This window comes from Pongo pygmaeus, chromosome 3 (genome assembly GCF_028885625.2).
Source record: "Pongo pygmaeus isolate AG05252 chromosome 3, NHGRI_mPonPyg2-v2.0_pri, whole genome shotgun sequence".
NCBI lineage: Eukaryota > Metazoa > Chordata > Mammalia > Primates > Hominidae > Pongo > Pongo pygmaeus.
In genome coordinates, this window is record NC_072376.2 from 95,258,297 (window position 1) to 95,275,307 (window position 17,011).

The window sequence follows — 17,011 nt, forward strand, 5'->3', positions numbered from 1 at the left end:
CTTGAACTCCTGACCTCAGGTGATCCACCTGCCTCAGCCCCCCAAAGTGCTGCTTTTTCCCAAAAGAAAAGCCTACCTGATACCCTTACTAAGTTTAGTAAATTCTGAAAGGCATAATACTCCCTAGGTATAAAAGTACCCACTAGCATATGGGCAGGAGGCCAAATTCAGTCCAAAATTACCAATTTTGTTTGTCTAGGGAAACTAGTTTTGTATTCCCTGAGTCAAAAAAATATATATATATATAAATTTTTTTTTTTTTTTTAAGACAGGGTCTCATTCTGTCACCCAGGCTGGAATGCAGTAGTGCAATAACGGCTCACTGCAGCCTCGACCTCCTGGGCTCAAGCCATCCTTCTGCCTCAGCCTCCTGAGCAGGTAGGACCACAGGTACCACGCCCAGTTAATTTTGTGTGTGTGTGTGTGTGTGTGTGTGTGTGTGTGTGTGGTAGAGAGAGGGTCTCACTTTGCTGCCCAGGCTGGTCTTGAACTCCTGGGCTCAAGCAATCCTCCTACCTCAGCTTCCCAAAGGGTAGGGATTACAGGTGGGAGCCACAATCATTTTAATTGATTAAAATGATTTAATTATTTTTAAAATTAAAGACTGATATTAATCCTTTTCTTTGGTCCGACAAAAGGCAATGGGAATTCCCCAAAAGCTAAATGAAACATCTTAGGCAGAGCAGAACACAATAGTCTTTTGAGAAGTCCCTAACTGCTGTTTAACCAATGTACAACACACTGTCATACAATGCAAAGGATCAAAGATTCTCTAACCAGATATATAGTATTATTTTATAAATAATTACATCCTCACCTACTCTATAAAAAGCTCTCATGCTAAAAGACAACTGATGTATGATGGAGGAAATCTGTATTCACTATATGGATAACAATTTATGAAACAAGAATTCTACATACTTTTATCATAAAAGTCCAGGAGAAAACAAAAATAATGCCATTTAGTTCAGAAACATTATAAAAGACATTACTTCTGCATAAAATAATTCACATATTATCATAAGCAAAAACCAGATTCAAAATAAGATATAACAGCAGCCATAGCAGTGAATTAAATGAAAACAGAAAGCATAAGAAACATGATTAAATGTATAAATATGGAAGCTACTGAAAAATCAAGCAACCTACGAGACAAGTACATACAATGGTGCAAAAGACATAGATAGTCCTTACTATATCTGCTCAAAATGGGGGAAAAACACTAAGTACATTAGGAAACAAGGTGCTTGAAACATAATAGTTACATTTATTGGGTACTTAATATGCATGGAGGACAGTACTAAAAATTCTATAGAAGATTATCTGATCTAACAACCACACTATGAGGTAGTTATGGCATGGCATAGTACAGGGGTTGGTTTAATTAAGTTTGTTAGTATACATTTTTCTATTGCTCTTCTAAAAGTACATTTGATTGTGTATATTTAAGGTATATCACATGATGTATGGGATACATATAGCAAAATATACATAAATGTTACTATAATGAAGCAAATCAATATATACATCATCTTGCATAGTTGTCCATTTTGTTTTTGTGGCAAGGGCAGTTAAAATCTATTTATTTAGCAGGAATACCAAATACTGTACAATTTTGTTACTTATAGTCCTCACACTGTATATTAGATTTCTACACTTGTTCATCCTACATATCTATTATTCTACATCCTCTGACCTAGTTCCTCTGCTACCCCCACCCAGTAACCAGTTTTATTTTCTATCTCTGTATATTTGACCATTTTTTTCCAGATTCCACATATAAGTGAGATCACACAATATTTTTCTTTGTTTCTCTTGGCATAATGCCCACCAGATTCATCCATGTTGTGGCAAATGGCAGGATCTTATTTTTCAAGGTTGAATAATATTTTATTTTATATATATACTACAGTTTCTTTACTCATTCATCTGCCAACAGGTTGTTTTCATATCCTGGTTATTGTGAATAGTGCCATAATAAACATGGAAGTGCAGATATCCTCACGAGGTGGTGATCTCATTTCTTCTGAACATATTCCCAGAAGAGGGATTGCTGGGTCATGTGGTAGTTCTATTTTCAATTTCTTTAGAAACCTCCACACTGTTTTCCATAATGGCTGCACCAATCTACATTCCCACAATCAATATACAAGGGTTCCGTTTTCTGTACATCCTCACCAACATTTATTATGTTAACTTTTGATAATAGCCATCCTAATGGGTGTGAAGTGGCATCTCATAGTGGCTCTCATTTTCCATTTCCCTGATGATTAATGATGTTGAATACATTTTCATATGTCTGTTGGCCATTTTTGCACCTTTGCAGAAATGTCTGTTCGGGTACTTTGCGTATTTTTTAATTGGGTTGTTTTTCTACTATTAAGCTGTATGAGTTCTTTTGTTGCTGTTGTTGTTGTTGTTGTTGTTGTTGAGATGGAGTTTCACTCGGTCGCCCAAGCTAGAATGCAGTGGCGCCATCTCCACTCATTGCAACCTCTGTCTCCTGAGTTCACGTGATTCTCCTGCCTCAGCCTCCCAAGTAGCTGGGAATACAGGCACACGCCACCATGCCCAGCTAATTTTTGTATTTTGAATAGAGACGGGGTTTCACCGTGTTGGCCAGGCTGGTCTCGAACTCCTGACCCCAAGTGATCGGCCTCCCTCAGCTTCCCAAAGTGCTGGGATTACAGGCATTAGCCACTGCACCCAGCCTGAGTTTTTTATAAATTGTAGATTTTAACCTCTTATCAGATATATGGTTTGCAAATGTTTTTTCCTCAATCCATAGGCTGCCATTTCATTTTATCATTTCCTTTGCTGTGTAGGAGATTTTTTGTTTAATGCAGTCCATTTATTTTTGCCTTTTTTTTTTTTTTTCCAGATGGAGTCTCACTTTATCACCCAGGCTGGAGTGCAGTGGCATGATCTTGGCTTGCTGCAACCTCTGCCTCCCAGGTTCAAGCGATTCTCCTACCTCAGCCTCCCAAGTAGCTGGGATTACAGGAGTGTGCCACCACAACTGGCTAATTTTTATATTTTTAGTAGAGATGAGGTTTCGCCATGTTGGCCAGGCTGGTCTTTAACTTCTGACCTCAAGTGATCCACCTGCCTCAGCCTCCCAAAGTGCTGGGATTACAGGTGTGAGCCACCATGCCTGGCCTCTATTTTAGCTTTTGTAGCCTGAGCTTTTGGTCTGATATCAAAAAAAAACATTTCCAAGACCAATATCCAGGAACCTTTCTTCTATGTTCTCTTCTAGAAGTTTTATAGTTTCAGGTCTTACATTTAGGTCTTTTATTCATTTTGAGTTGATTTTTATATACGGTTCAAAAGCCCAATTTCGGCTGGATGCAGTATCATTTAATCACCAAAACAAGGCTGAAGTGCAGTGGTGCAATCTCAGCTCACTGCAACCTCCACTTCCCCAGTTCAAACGATTCTCCCACCTCAGCCTCCCAAGTAGCTAGGATTACAGGCGTGTGCCATCACACCTGGCTAATTTTTGTGTTTTTAGTAGAGATGGGGTTTCACCATGTTGGCCAGGCTGGTATATGAGAGCTTTTAATCAGATTGGCAAAGACTGAAAATGACTAACAGGAGAACATAAAAACAGACCACACCCAATGCAATCAGCTCACCTCTGACAATGCACCAGAAGCAATTCAATGAAGAAAGGATAGTCTTTTCAACAAATGGTACAGGTACAACAGAACGTCCACATGCAGCCTGTCACCCAGACTGGAGTGCAGTGGCATGATCATAGCTCACTGCAGCCTCAAACTCCTGGGCTCAAGCGATCCTCCTGCCTCAGCCTCCCAAGTAGCTAGACTATGTGCCCACCATCTTGCCTGCCTATTTTTATTTTTATTTTTTGTAGAGACCAAGTCTCACTGTGTTGCCCAGGCTGGGCTCAACCTCTTGGCCTCAAGTGATCCTCCTGCCTCAGCCTCCCAAAGTGAAATATATTTCATTCTGCTTTTTAGTTATTCTTGGTGGAAGGGTTAGTACAACAAGCTAGTTCTGTATCGTCAAAAACAGAAAATCTAGACTGCTGGGGTTTTAATCTAGGCATCTCCATTTCCTACTTATGTGATATTGGTTAAGTGACTAAACTTCTGAAAATGTGAAAATGGTACCTTTCTCATAGAATTGTGAGGATTAAATGAGTTAAATTATACAAAGTGCAAATAATAACATGTCACATAGTGCATGTTCAGTAAATGTGAGTCACTATTCCTATGATCATTATTGAAACAGATTATCAGCAATGCCCAATTTAGATAGAGAAGCTCAGAGAGATTAAGTAAATTCTTCAAGGTTACATAACTAAAAAGTAGCAGAGAAAGGATATGAAACAGATCTAACTCAAAAGACTATTTGCTTAACCAAAACATTATACTGCCTCCTACTCTAGATGCATAACAGTAATTAAATGATTGAATAAACGCAAATAACATCCCGTCCTCAAGAACTCTAAGAACTAAAGTCACACATCTGCCTCTAAGACACATAAAAGTATTAGTTAGTATATTAAATAGAAGTATCCACTGCATTTTAAAGACCTTTACTTTATAATAGTTTTAGACTCACAAGAAGGTATAAAACTAACAGAGTTCTGATATGTCCTTCCCCGAACAGAATAAAATCTTACTAACCATTAGACATTATTAAAACCAGGAAATTGACAATTGGCACAAAACTGGTTTGTTGTTTTTTTTTTTTAGACGGAGTCTCACTCTTGTCATCCAGGCTAGAGTACAATGGTGCAATCTCGGCTCACTGAAGCCTCCGCCTTCCCAGCTAAAGCAATTCTCCTGCCTCAGCCTCCCAAGTAGCTGGGATTACAGGCGCCCACCACCACACCTAACTAATTTTTTTTTTGTATCTTTAGTAGAGGTGGGGTTTCACCATGTTGGCCAGGCTGGTCTTGAACTTCTAACCTCAGGTGATCCGTCTGCCTTGGCCTCCCAAAGTGCTGGGATTACAGGTGTGAGCCACAGCGCCCAGCCAGCACAAAACTATTAACTAAACTACAGATCATATTCCAATTTCACCAGTTTTTAAGCACACTTTTTTGATGTGTTAGTCCATGTAATGTTATCACTTGTACAGATTCATGTAATCAACACCACCATGAAGATATATAAAATTCTTCCATCACCCCAATCTCCCTTGCACTATGCTTTATAGTAACACTCTCTCCCCAGCCCTAACCCTTAGCAACCACTTATTAAACCACATTTCTTAGCATCTAGAAAACTAAGTAACATATAAGTTACTACTTAAAAACTGAAAAAGACAGAAGGATTTTACACATTTCATTGCTTGAGAGAATTCACAAATTGGCCCCTTTCTTCAATTACAGTGGCCTGCAAAGAACTACATGTGAACATCTCTCTGAAAATACACCCATTACATAAAACAGTTCATGTGCATTCAGTAAAAATCTTCATTTGGAGTTATCTCTATTTCCTGAATAACATCTTTAAGAGTTAGGCTAAAAAGCAAATATCTTAATATAGATTCAAAATAGCTATGTTTAACATATATAAGCGACTGCCCTCAAAAACGCGGACAGACTTGCAAGACATTTCTATTTATACTATTTCCTAAGCCATTTCTTTTTACAGATTAATATAATTATATATTTAAGATAATTTCTTGGATCATTAGTTTCCTATTACTAAACGCCAAAAGTCCTTACTTAAAATTGCAGACTTACCTAAAAGAAAAGGAGGAATAAAACATTCTTCTTTTGTCCTCACAAATGAATATTCTCTTTTACTTGGTGATTTTGATACATATTTGTAGATATGTAGATATGAAAATACAGAGATATGGCTTAACCAATATCCAAAAACACTGAATTTGTATAAATACATATTAATATAGTTTTTAAAAATTTGTGACAATATTTATAGAGCTTATCATCATGGAAAAGCTATGATTACGTTACCCTGATTCCCAAATTGTAGGTTATTAAAATAAATAAACCTAGCAGGGAACAAATTTGCAAGCTTTAAAATACTTTCAAGCTAAAAGAGACAAATGATAAAGTAAGAAAAGATAAATATTAAATGTATTACATGACCAATGACAGTGAACCTTGAGATGCACGAGAACATTCAGCACTGATGTATTGACTGGTGAAATATTACAAAAGAAGTATAAGGCATTCATTTGCTATTTTTCCATGGATATTAATCCAACTTGTTTTATTCATAGCTATGAGTTATAGTGACATGGATGAGTAATTTACATGTGGTGTATTAGTATCCATGGTAGCAGCCACAGAAGGAGTCCAATGATGATATGAAGCAAAATTAGACAAACTATAAGGTATCAGGACCAGAAACCAGCCCTACTAAGGATTAAAACATATTTATCAAGATAGGGAAAATAAAATAGTATGGGATTAGCCTAGGAACAGAGTGCTAAAGATCAAAGGAATACATTTTTAAAAATCTATATATAATGTGGATTAGCTACATGATCTGAAGAAAAAAGCTGATCCCTATGCCTCATTCCTTTTAACAAATTACAAATGGATTTAAGATTTAACCTAAAAAGTAAAACCACAGCTGGTATTAAAATATATAGACCAACAGAACAGAATAGAGAGCCCTAAGGAAAAAAAAAATCCCATTTATGATCACATGATTTTCAACAAGGGTGCTGAGATAGTTCAACAGGGAAAATACATACTTTTCAACAAATGGTGCTGGGAAAACTGAATATCTATGTGCAAAACAGTGAAGTTGGACCCTCACCTACCTAACAAATTATACACAAATGAACTCAAAAGAGATCCATGACCAAAATGTAAAAGCTAAAACTAAAAAAAACTCTTAGAAGAAAACACAGGGCAAAGCTTCACAACATTGGGTCTGGCAGTGATTTCTTGGATACAACACCAAAGGTGCAGACAATCAAAGAAAAATAGAGAAACGGATATCATAAAAATTTTTAAATTTTGTGCATCAGAAAACACTATCAACAGAGTAAAAAGGCAACCCACAGAATGGGAGAAAACATTAGCAAATCGTATATTGATAAGTGATTAACATTTAGAATATACAGAGAACTCCTAAACGTAATAATAAAAAATAAACAGTCCAATTTTAAAATGAGCAAAGAACTTGGATAGACTTTTCTCCAAATAAGATACAGAAATGGCCAATAAGCACATAAAATGGTGCTCAGCATTACTAATTATTAAGGAAATACAAGTCAAAACTACAATAAGATACTACCTCATATCCATAAGGATGGCTGTCAAAAACAACTGTTGGTAAGGATGTAGAGAAACTGGAATCTTTATGCACTGTTGATGAGAATATAAAATAGTACACTGTGGAAACAGTATGACAGGTCCTCAAGAAAGTAAAAACAGAATTACCATATGATCCAGCAATTCTACTTTTGGGTACATACTGTACTCAAAAGAATTAAAAGTAGGGTCTTGAAGAGATATTTGTAAACTCACGTTCATAGCAGCACTATTCACAATAGCCAAACGGTGGAAACAACTCAAGTGTCCACAGACAGATGAATGCCTAATCAAAATACAGTGCATATATATCCAATTGAATATCATTCAGCCCTAAAAAGGAAGGGGATTCTGATGTATATGCTATAACACCAATGGACCTTCAGGACCTTATGCTAAGTAAAATATGCCCATCACAAAAAGACAAATATTGTATGTTTACACTTATATGAAGTACTATAGTCAAAATTATGGAGACATTAGTAGAATAGTGATTTCCAGGGACTAAGGAGAGAAAAGATGAGGGGTTATTTTTAATTTCTTTAGAGACAAGATGTCGCTTTGTGGCCTAGCCTGGACAGCAGTGGTGCGATAGCTTAGGCACTAGCGAGGCAGCGATTGCTGCCTCAACTTTCTGGGCTCAAGGGATCCTCCCATCTCAGCCTCCTGTAGGTGGGCCTACAGGCATGCATCACTACGCCCAGCTAATTTTTTAATTTTTATAGAGATGGGGGTCTCATCATGTTGCCCAGGCTGATCTTGAACTCCTGGGCTCAAGCAACCCTCCCACCTTAGCCTCCCAAAGTGCTAGGATTACAGGCTTGTGCCAGCGTGCAAGACTGGAACGGGGAGTTACTGTTTAAAGGATATAGAAATTCAGTTTCACAAGAAGAAAACAGTTCTGGAGATGGATGGTGGTGATACTTACAGAACAATATGAATGTACTTAATATCACTGAACTGTATAATTTAAAAAGATGGTAAATCTTATATTACGTATATTTTGCCACAATTTTAAAAAATTGAAAAAATAGCTGGGTACAGTGACTCACACCTGTAATCACAGCTACTTGGGAGGCTGAGATGGGAGGATCATTTAAGGCCAGGTGTTTAAGACCAGCCTGGGCAACATAGCAAGACTCTGTCTTTAAAAAAATAAAAATAAAGAAAAATAGATATCCACTTTGCAAGCTAAGTTATGAAAATCAGTCAGTATCGCCCTGGCATGCAATGGCTCACATCTGTAATCCCAGCAATGTGAGAGGCCGAGGTGAGCAGATACCTTGAGCCAGGGAGTTCAAGACCAGCATGGGCAACATGGCAAAACCCCGTCTCTACAAAAACTGAAAAAATTATCCAGGCATGGTGGCATGTACCTACAGTCCCAGCCCTGAAGTGGGAGGATTGTCTCAGCCTGGGAGGTGGAGGCTGCGGTGAACCATGATTGCACCACTGCACTCCAGCCTGGGTGACAGAGCGAGACCCTGTCTGAAAAACAAAAAAATCAGGATCAAAATGATATAGAATCGAATACCAATTTAACCATTTCATAAAGTTAAAAAAAACTATCTGTTCCTGTACTTAATTTATACTAAAGGAATGTTACATGTAAAAAAAAACATAAAACTAAATGATTTTCAAAATAGATAAATATGGGAGTAAGGAAGACTTATCCAAGTATGACTCAAAAACTAAAAATTCACACATGAAGCGACTAAATTTTGACTTATTTAATGTGAAATTTCTGCAAGGAAAAACATTATATAGAACAAGCCACAGAGAAAAATATTTGTAACCACATTAATAATAAAGAAATAAGTTCCTTAATGTACCATGGACATTTTTAAGACCACAAGGGAAAAAAGACAATGCAATAGGCATGGAGTTCACAGAAAATAAATCCAGAAGACAGATATGAATAATTTTTAAAAATACAAATTTATATGAGATTATTTATTTATTTATTTATTTATTTATTTATTTATTTTTAAGATGGAGTCTCACTGGGTCTCCCAGGCTGGAGTTCAGTGGTGCGATCTCGGCTCACTGCAACCTCCGCCTCCCCAGTTCAGGTGACTCTCCCACTTCAGCCTGCCAAGTAGTAGGAAGTACAGGCGCATACCACCATGCCTGGCTAATTTTTGTATTTTTAACAGAGACGGGGTTTCACCATGTTGGCCAGGCTGGTATATGACATTTTTTAATCAGTTAAATTGGCAAAGACTGAAAATGACTAATTAACAGGAGAACATAAAAACAGACCACACCCAACACAATCAACTGACCTCTAACAAAGCACCAGAAGCAATTTAATGAAGAATGGATAGTCTTTTCAATAAATGGTGCTGGTATAACAGAAGGTCCACATGCAAAAAAAGGAATCTAGACACAGACGTTACACCTTTCACATAGGGCTCACAGACCTAAACATAAAGTGCAAAACTATACAACTCCTAGAAGATAACATTTGGTAACCTTGAGTTTAGCTCTTGTCTTTTTAGATACACTACCAAAAGGACAATCCATGAAAGAAAAAACTGGTAAGTCAAACTTCATTAAAATTAAAAACTGCTCTGCAAAAACCACTGTTAATATGATTCAAGAACATGATTTTTTAAAAATACACTGTTAAAAGAATGAACAGGCCGGGTACGGTGGCTCACGCCTGTAATCCTAGCACTTAGAGAGGCTGAGGGAGGCGGATCACTTGAGGTCAGGACCAGCCTGGCCAACATGTTGAAACCTCGTCTCTACTAAAAATACAAAAATTATCTGGGCTTGGTGGCATCCACTTGTAATCCCAGCTGCTCAGGAAGCTGAGGCAGGAGAATCACTTGAACCTGGGAGGTGGAGGTTGCAGTGAGTCAAGATTGCGCCACTGCACTCCAGCCTGGGCAACAGAGCAAGACTCCATCTCAAAAAAATAACATAACATAACATAACATAAAATAATGAACAGACAAGCCATAGATTGAGAGAAAATATCTGCAAAACACATGGTAAAGGCAACGAGAAAAAGGAGATCATAAAACTAAGAGAAATACCAATCATTTCCAAACTTATAAAGACAGACATATAGAACTGGATCTCAATTCAAACGTAGTGAAAAAAATATGATGACTGGGGAAATGTGAACACTAACTAGGTATTTAATAACATTAAAGGGGCTAGGCATGGTGGCTCATGCCTGTAATCTCAGCACTTTGGGAGGCCAAGGTGGGAGGATCGCTTGAACTCAGGAGTTCAAGACCAGCCTAGGCAACACAGCAAGACCCCCATCTCATTAAAAAAAAAATTAAAAGACTGTGGGTAAGTTTTTTTCCCAAAAGTGTCCCTATCTTTTCTATATATAAAGACACATCTACAGATGAAATGACATGATTAACCTAAAAAATGAGAAGCAGGGTGACAAAAAATAGGCAAGTTGATAATTCCAAAGTTGGATGAAAGGTACATGGGGGTTAATTGCTATTTCAACCTTTTAATATATTTGAAATTTTTCTGAGATGGAGTCTTGCTCCGTCACCCAGGCTGAAGTGCAGTGGCACAATCTCAGCTCACTGCAACCTCCACCTCCCGGGTTCAAGTGATTCTCCTGCCTTGCCTCCCAAGTATTACCTGCTACCACGCCCGGCTAAATTTTTTAGTATTTTTAGTAGAAATGGGTTTTGCCATGTTGGCTAGACTGGTCTTGAACTCCTGACCTCAAGGAGATCCACCTGCCTTGGCCTCCCAAAGTGCTGGGATTACAGGCATGAGCCACCATGCCCGACCTATATTTTAAATTTCTATAGTAAGATTGTTTTTTATTTTTTATTTTTTGAGACTTAGTCTCGCCTGGCCAACATGGTGAAATCCTGTCTCAACTTAAAAAAAAAAAAAAAAAAAGAGAGACTGTTTTTTAAAATATGGCAATAAGGGCTGGCCATGGTGGTTCATGTCTGTAATCCCAGCACTTTGGAAGTCCAAGGCAGACAAATCATTTGAGCCTAGGAGTTCAAGACCAGCCTGGGGCAACACAGTAAAACTACCTGGGAGGCTGAAGTGGGAGAATCACCTGAGCCTGGGAAGTTAAGGCTGCAGTGAGCTGTGATCGCACCACTGCACTCCTGCCTGGGTGACAGAATAAGACCGTTTCATTTAAATAACAATTTTTAAAAAGGCAACAGGACCCCACAGGTATTCAATCACCATAATATATAAATGCATAAAACAAAACCAATCTATATAACACAGTAAAAAGAATTTCTCATTCATTTATTCTTTCTGCCTCTTTTTTCTTTTGAGTGGAGGGGCGGGAGGAGTCTTTCTTCTTTTTCTTAAAAAAACATAGAGACTGGGTCTCACTATGTTGCCCAGGCTGGTCTCGAATTCTTGAGCTCAAGTGATTCTCCGACCTCAGCCTCCCAAAAAGTGCTGAGATTACAGGTGTGAGCCACCATGCCCAGCCATTTCTACTTCTTTATCCTGGCTAATGGGTACTGGTATAAAGATCTATATATAAGATAAAAATTTGGGTAACACAATCAATAGAACCTACGACTTGTAGTCACCTCAATTCCACAATTCTTACCAATCTTACAATAATTGGTCAATATATTAGGAAAATGGATCCCATTCTTTTCCAATTGTATTCATTACCACCACAATTCAGTTACGTAAGAGCTTCACAGATAAAAGCAAAAGCAATCAACTTCTGAAACCATTTCCCCAAGTCTGTTCTCATTTTCAACTTGGCAATACTGTCACTGGTCACATCACTTCCTGCCGTGATGTTTGCAAAACACACTAAAAGTAAGCTTTATGATTCCAGTCTCTACCTGCCCACCACACAGTTTCTGACGAAATTGATTCATAAAGCTTGAATCCACCACACACACAGTGCCTAATATTTTGCAAACTTTACTTTCATGTTTTTATTAAATCTCTTGTCTCAGAAACATCCCAAGAGCTCCATTTAATGACAAAATTAAGCCTAAATTTTCTTCGTTTTGAAGATTAGCCCTAATCTGACCCTATGTTTATTTTCTCTCCATTCCCTCCAAAGCATTTACAATATTTCCAATTCATATTTCCAATCAGAGTAGTGATCTTCCTGTCCCACGTGTACTTATCTGTTCCAGCTCCGGTCCTTCACTCTTGTGGCTGACATCCATTCTAAACCATACCCATAGAAAACCTTAGCTTAGGATGCCCTCTCTAACCATCCCAACTGTAGTTGAATCCCCTTAGGTAGGATCTCATGACATAATTTATCTTTCTTTTCTTGGTTTTGTAAGTTTATATGTTTGTGTAATTATTTGATTCATTTATCATACTCCCTTCCCCACCCCCATAAACTTTAGGTTCTGTGTATCTATTTTTGCTCTCTACTGTTTCTCCAAAAAGAGCACAGAAAATGCCCCTACCACATAGTAAGCACTCAGTAAATACTTGTTGAATGGTGAAAGAAGGAATACCAGGACTTCTTTCTTCCTCTTTCCTCTGCACTTTTATATCACCTAGTCTATACTACACAACTTAGCACCTATCTCATCACTCATTGTTTTACTTGCATTCTATTTTGTCTGTTGAACCACCGCAAGCTGTTCAACGTAAGCACAGGGCACACAGAGACTTCAATAAATACTTGATAGCCACTGATAATTACGAAATGGAAGAGTGTCTCTTTGTAACAAGAAGCCTTCATCATTGTTCAGACTCCCAGTTCACTGTACAACTAATGCCAATTTACCTGTGTTTACGTAGCATTATTATGTATATATACAGATGATTACTCTACAGACTGCTTGCTGTTAACCAAAATCCATATTCTCTTCTGCTTCCTAGGGTTACAGCCAGATTATATTTCTTAGTCTCCCTTACAGTAAGGACGGCCATGCAACTGAGTTTTAGCTAGTGAAATGAATGGGTGCAATATGCATACTTCCAGGTCTGGTTCATAAAAGCTTCCTGTTTGTGCCTTTTCCATGTCTTTTCCCCTTCCAGCTCACTGGAATGGTGATAACCATCAGGGATACTGGAAATATCACTTATCCAACTGTAATTTCCAGCCTATTGTCACTTCTGGCCTATTGTAAATATTAGCATTTAAAAATAAAACTGCTACATTACTTTTTAAAGTGCAGTCAACAGAATCAAATCAACATAAGTGATTTGATGCCCACCATTATTTACTAGGTTTTTAATTTTTTTAAATTTATTTTTGATTTATTTTTTATTATTATTATTTTTGAGATGGAGTCTTGCTCTGGCTCCGTTGCCCACGCTGGAAGGCAGTGGCGCAATCTCGGTTTACTGCAACCTCCGCCTCCTGGGTTCAAGTGATTCTCCTGCCTCAGCCTCCCAAGTAGCCGGGATAACAAGCGTGTGCCACTACACCTGGCTAATTTTGTATTTTTAGTGGAGACAGGGTTTCACCATGTTGGGCAGGCTGGTCGCGAACTCCTGACCTCAGGTGATCCTTCTGCCTCAGCCTCCCAAAGTGCTGGAATTACAGGCATAAGCCACTGTGCCCAGCCTATTTACTATGTTTTTAAAAATAAAATAAACCATTCTCTTAACAGTCAGAAATGTATATTTTTCCTTTTCTGTGAACTTGTATTTGAATTCCATTTCATCTAAAAATTTTATCTTAATGTAACATTCTTATGCTTGAAATTCCTTTATCATACTTCCCTGAAACAAAAAAAAGGACGTAAATTGAAAATTTAAAAACATTAAAACATTGCTCTAGAGCTGATGGTGGTGGCTCATGTCTGTAATCCCAGCAACTCAGGAGGTTGAGGAGGGATACTAGAGGCCAAGAGTTTGAGACCAGCCTGGGCAACATCACAAGACCGAGATTCCAAAAAAATTTTTAAAAATTAGCTGGGCATGGTGGTGCACACCTGTAGTCCTAGCTATTCAGGAGGCTGAGGCAAGAGGATTGCTTCAATCCAGGAGTCTGAGGCTATAATTAGCTATGATCACACCACTGCACTCCAGCCTGGGTGACAAAGCAAGACCCAATCTTGGAAAAAAACAAAAACAAAACCAGAACCAAAAAACAAAACATTGCTCAAAATTATTTCATCTGATGGAGTTAACAATACAATTACTGTATGCCATTAACCAAAGCAATGGAAATAACAATTTGTACAAATATACTACAACATTAAAAATTTTATTGAAATGCATCTCTTACTAGATAGATGATGGGACTCATTTTTTAAAAATTACTTCTTGTGTCCATAGATATTACATGTAGATAGAGTAAGGACTCAGCAACAATTATATTCCTATTTTTCACAATTATAAACATTGAAAAACATTGTTCTCACAGATAAGTATGTATGAACAGGATTTTTATTGTAATAATATATTAATATTTTAAATTCCTTCTGAGTCTTATACCAAAAATTACATTATGTTCTACCATCAAAAATTATTTTTAAGAAGTTGAAAAAATTATTTTTAATTATGCAAGAACTCACTTAAGTCTTCCTTCAACTTGGCAGAAGATAAAGATTGAAACCTATTTGAACTATAATAATCTGCAGTCATTCATTTTCTCAATTTCTAGGAAATTTATCAAAAAAGCTTTTTTACCAAAACATATCAAATGATAGGTGACTTTTTTATCCTGATACATTCATAAATGGTTAGGAAAAATGTTTTTTAATTGTTCACTACCTGGGTGAAATCACTTTCTTTTTTTTTGAGAGAGTCTTGCTCTGTCATCCAGACTAGACTGCAGTGGCATGATCAGAGCTCACTGTAACCTCAAACTGCTGGGATCAAGCCATCCTCCTGCCTCAAACTCACGAGTAGCTAGGACACTACAGGCACACACCAGCACACACCAGTGGCTAATTTTTAAATTTTTTGTAGAGTTGGGATCTCACTATGTTGCTTAAGATGGTCTCGGCCTCTCACAATCCTGCCACCTCAGCCTCCCAAAGCGTTGGGACTACAGGTATGAGCCATTGCATCTTGATTGTCCTTTTTTTTTTGAGACAAGGTTTCACTCCATCACCCAGGTTGTAGTGAAGTGGTACAACTGTGGCTCAATGCAGCCTCAACCTCCTGGGCTCAAACCATCCTCCTGCTTCAGCCTCCCGAGTAGCTAGGACTACAGGCCCACACCACCACGCCTGGCTAAGTTTTTATTTTTGTACAGGGGTGGGGTCTCATCATGTTCCCCAGGCTGGTCTCAAACTCCTGGTGCCCAGTCTATGTCTTAATAAAGTTTTGGTTTACACAGATGTATGCATTTTATCTGAATTCATCCCGTGGTACCTTTAAGATTAGTGTATTACAGTATAAGTAAATTTTACCAGCCAGGCGTGGTAGCTCACACATGTAATCCCAGCACTTTTGGGAGGCCAAGGCAGGTAGGTCGCTTGAACCCAGGAGTTTAAGACCAGCCTGGGCAACATGGTAAAAACCCATCTCTACAAAAAATACAAATATTAGCTGGGTGTGAGGCATGCACGTGTATTCCCAGCTACTCAGGAGGCTGAGGCAGAAGGATCACTTCAGACCAGGAAGTCAAGGTGGCAGTGAGCCATGATCACGCCACTGCACTCCAGCCTGGGTGACAGAGTGAGATCCTGTTTCAAATAAATTTTTTTAAAAATTTTCTTTTGAACCTAAAAAAAAAAAATCCCTTTAAACACATAGTAAAGTCTAGTCGATATACTTGACGGGCTGTTTGGAGAGAAGTGTATTAAATATGTGCAACTTACTTTGAAGTGCATTTTAACAAAAGATGATTAATAGATGCAAGTATGGATAGACATATATGATAATGCAACTATAGCCCAATGTTGAATCTAGAATTACAGAAGCTTCAAAGAATTCTACTCAAGCTACAAGACCTAGAAGTAGGAGGAGTTCAAGAAGATATATTGGTCACAGAAATCAGAGAAGTAAAAAATTTTTACTTAACCTTCTGTACACAGCTTATGCCCTGAAATTCTTCACGTGGCAGTCAAGTACATTCTTCATTCAAAATGGCTATGTGACGGTTCATTACCTACCATAGGCTGGACAAACAGGAAAGATTTGTTGCAAAAATAAAGGCTGAAAAAAAAGAGTGCTCCACTGGGTAGGAGAGCAAAACCAATATGAAGCATATGTAAGGATGTCCAGGATAATTTGCATAGACTCTCAAAAGTAAAAAGAAGGATTTTCTAAAGATGCATTTCTGGTCACCATGAAAACATTAAGAAAGCCGGGCGTGGTGGCTCACGCCTGTAATCCCAGCACTGACAGGCTGAGGCGGGCGGATCACCTGAGGTCAGGAGTTCGAGACCAGTCTGGTCAACATGGTGATACCCCATCTCTACTAAAAATACAAAAAAATTAGCCAGGCTGTAGTGGCACATTCCTGTAGTCCCGGCTACTTGGGAGACTGAGGCAGGAGAATCGCTTGAACCCCAGAGGCGGAGGTTGCAGTGAGCCAAGATGGCGCCACTGCACTCCAGTCTGGGCGACAGAGTGAGACTCTGTCTCAAAAAAAAAAAGAAAAAATACATTTATTCATCCAACGTTACATAAAGTGTGACCAGGCCTTACATTTTAGGAATATTTACCCACCATAAGACCTTTATTAATGGGAAAGAAAGAGCTCTCTAGGAACCTAACCCTCATTTCTTTTTTTGGATATAGAGTCTTGCTATGTTGCCCAGGCTGGCCTTGAACTCCTGGACTCAAGCAACCTTCCCGCCCCGGCCTTCCAAGTAGCTGGAACTACAA

The 17,011-nt window shown here is 38.2% G+C and overlaps 1 protein-coding gene across 6 annotated transcripts in view; it reads right to left on the reverse strand.

The window, feature by feature from the left end:
- LIN54 (lin-54 DREAM MuvB core complex component) overlaps positions 1–17,011 on the reverse strand; it is an 88,942-nt gene that overhangs the window by 21,143 nt on the left and 50,788 nt on the right. The gene's annotated exons all lie outside the window — the stretch shown is intronic.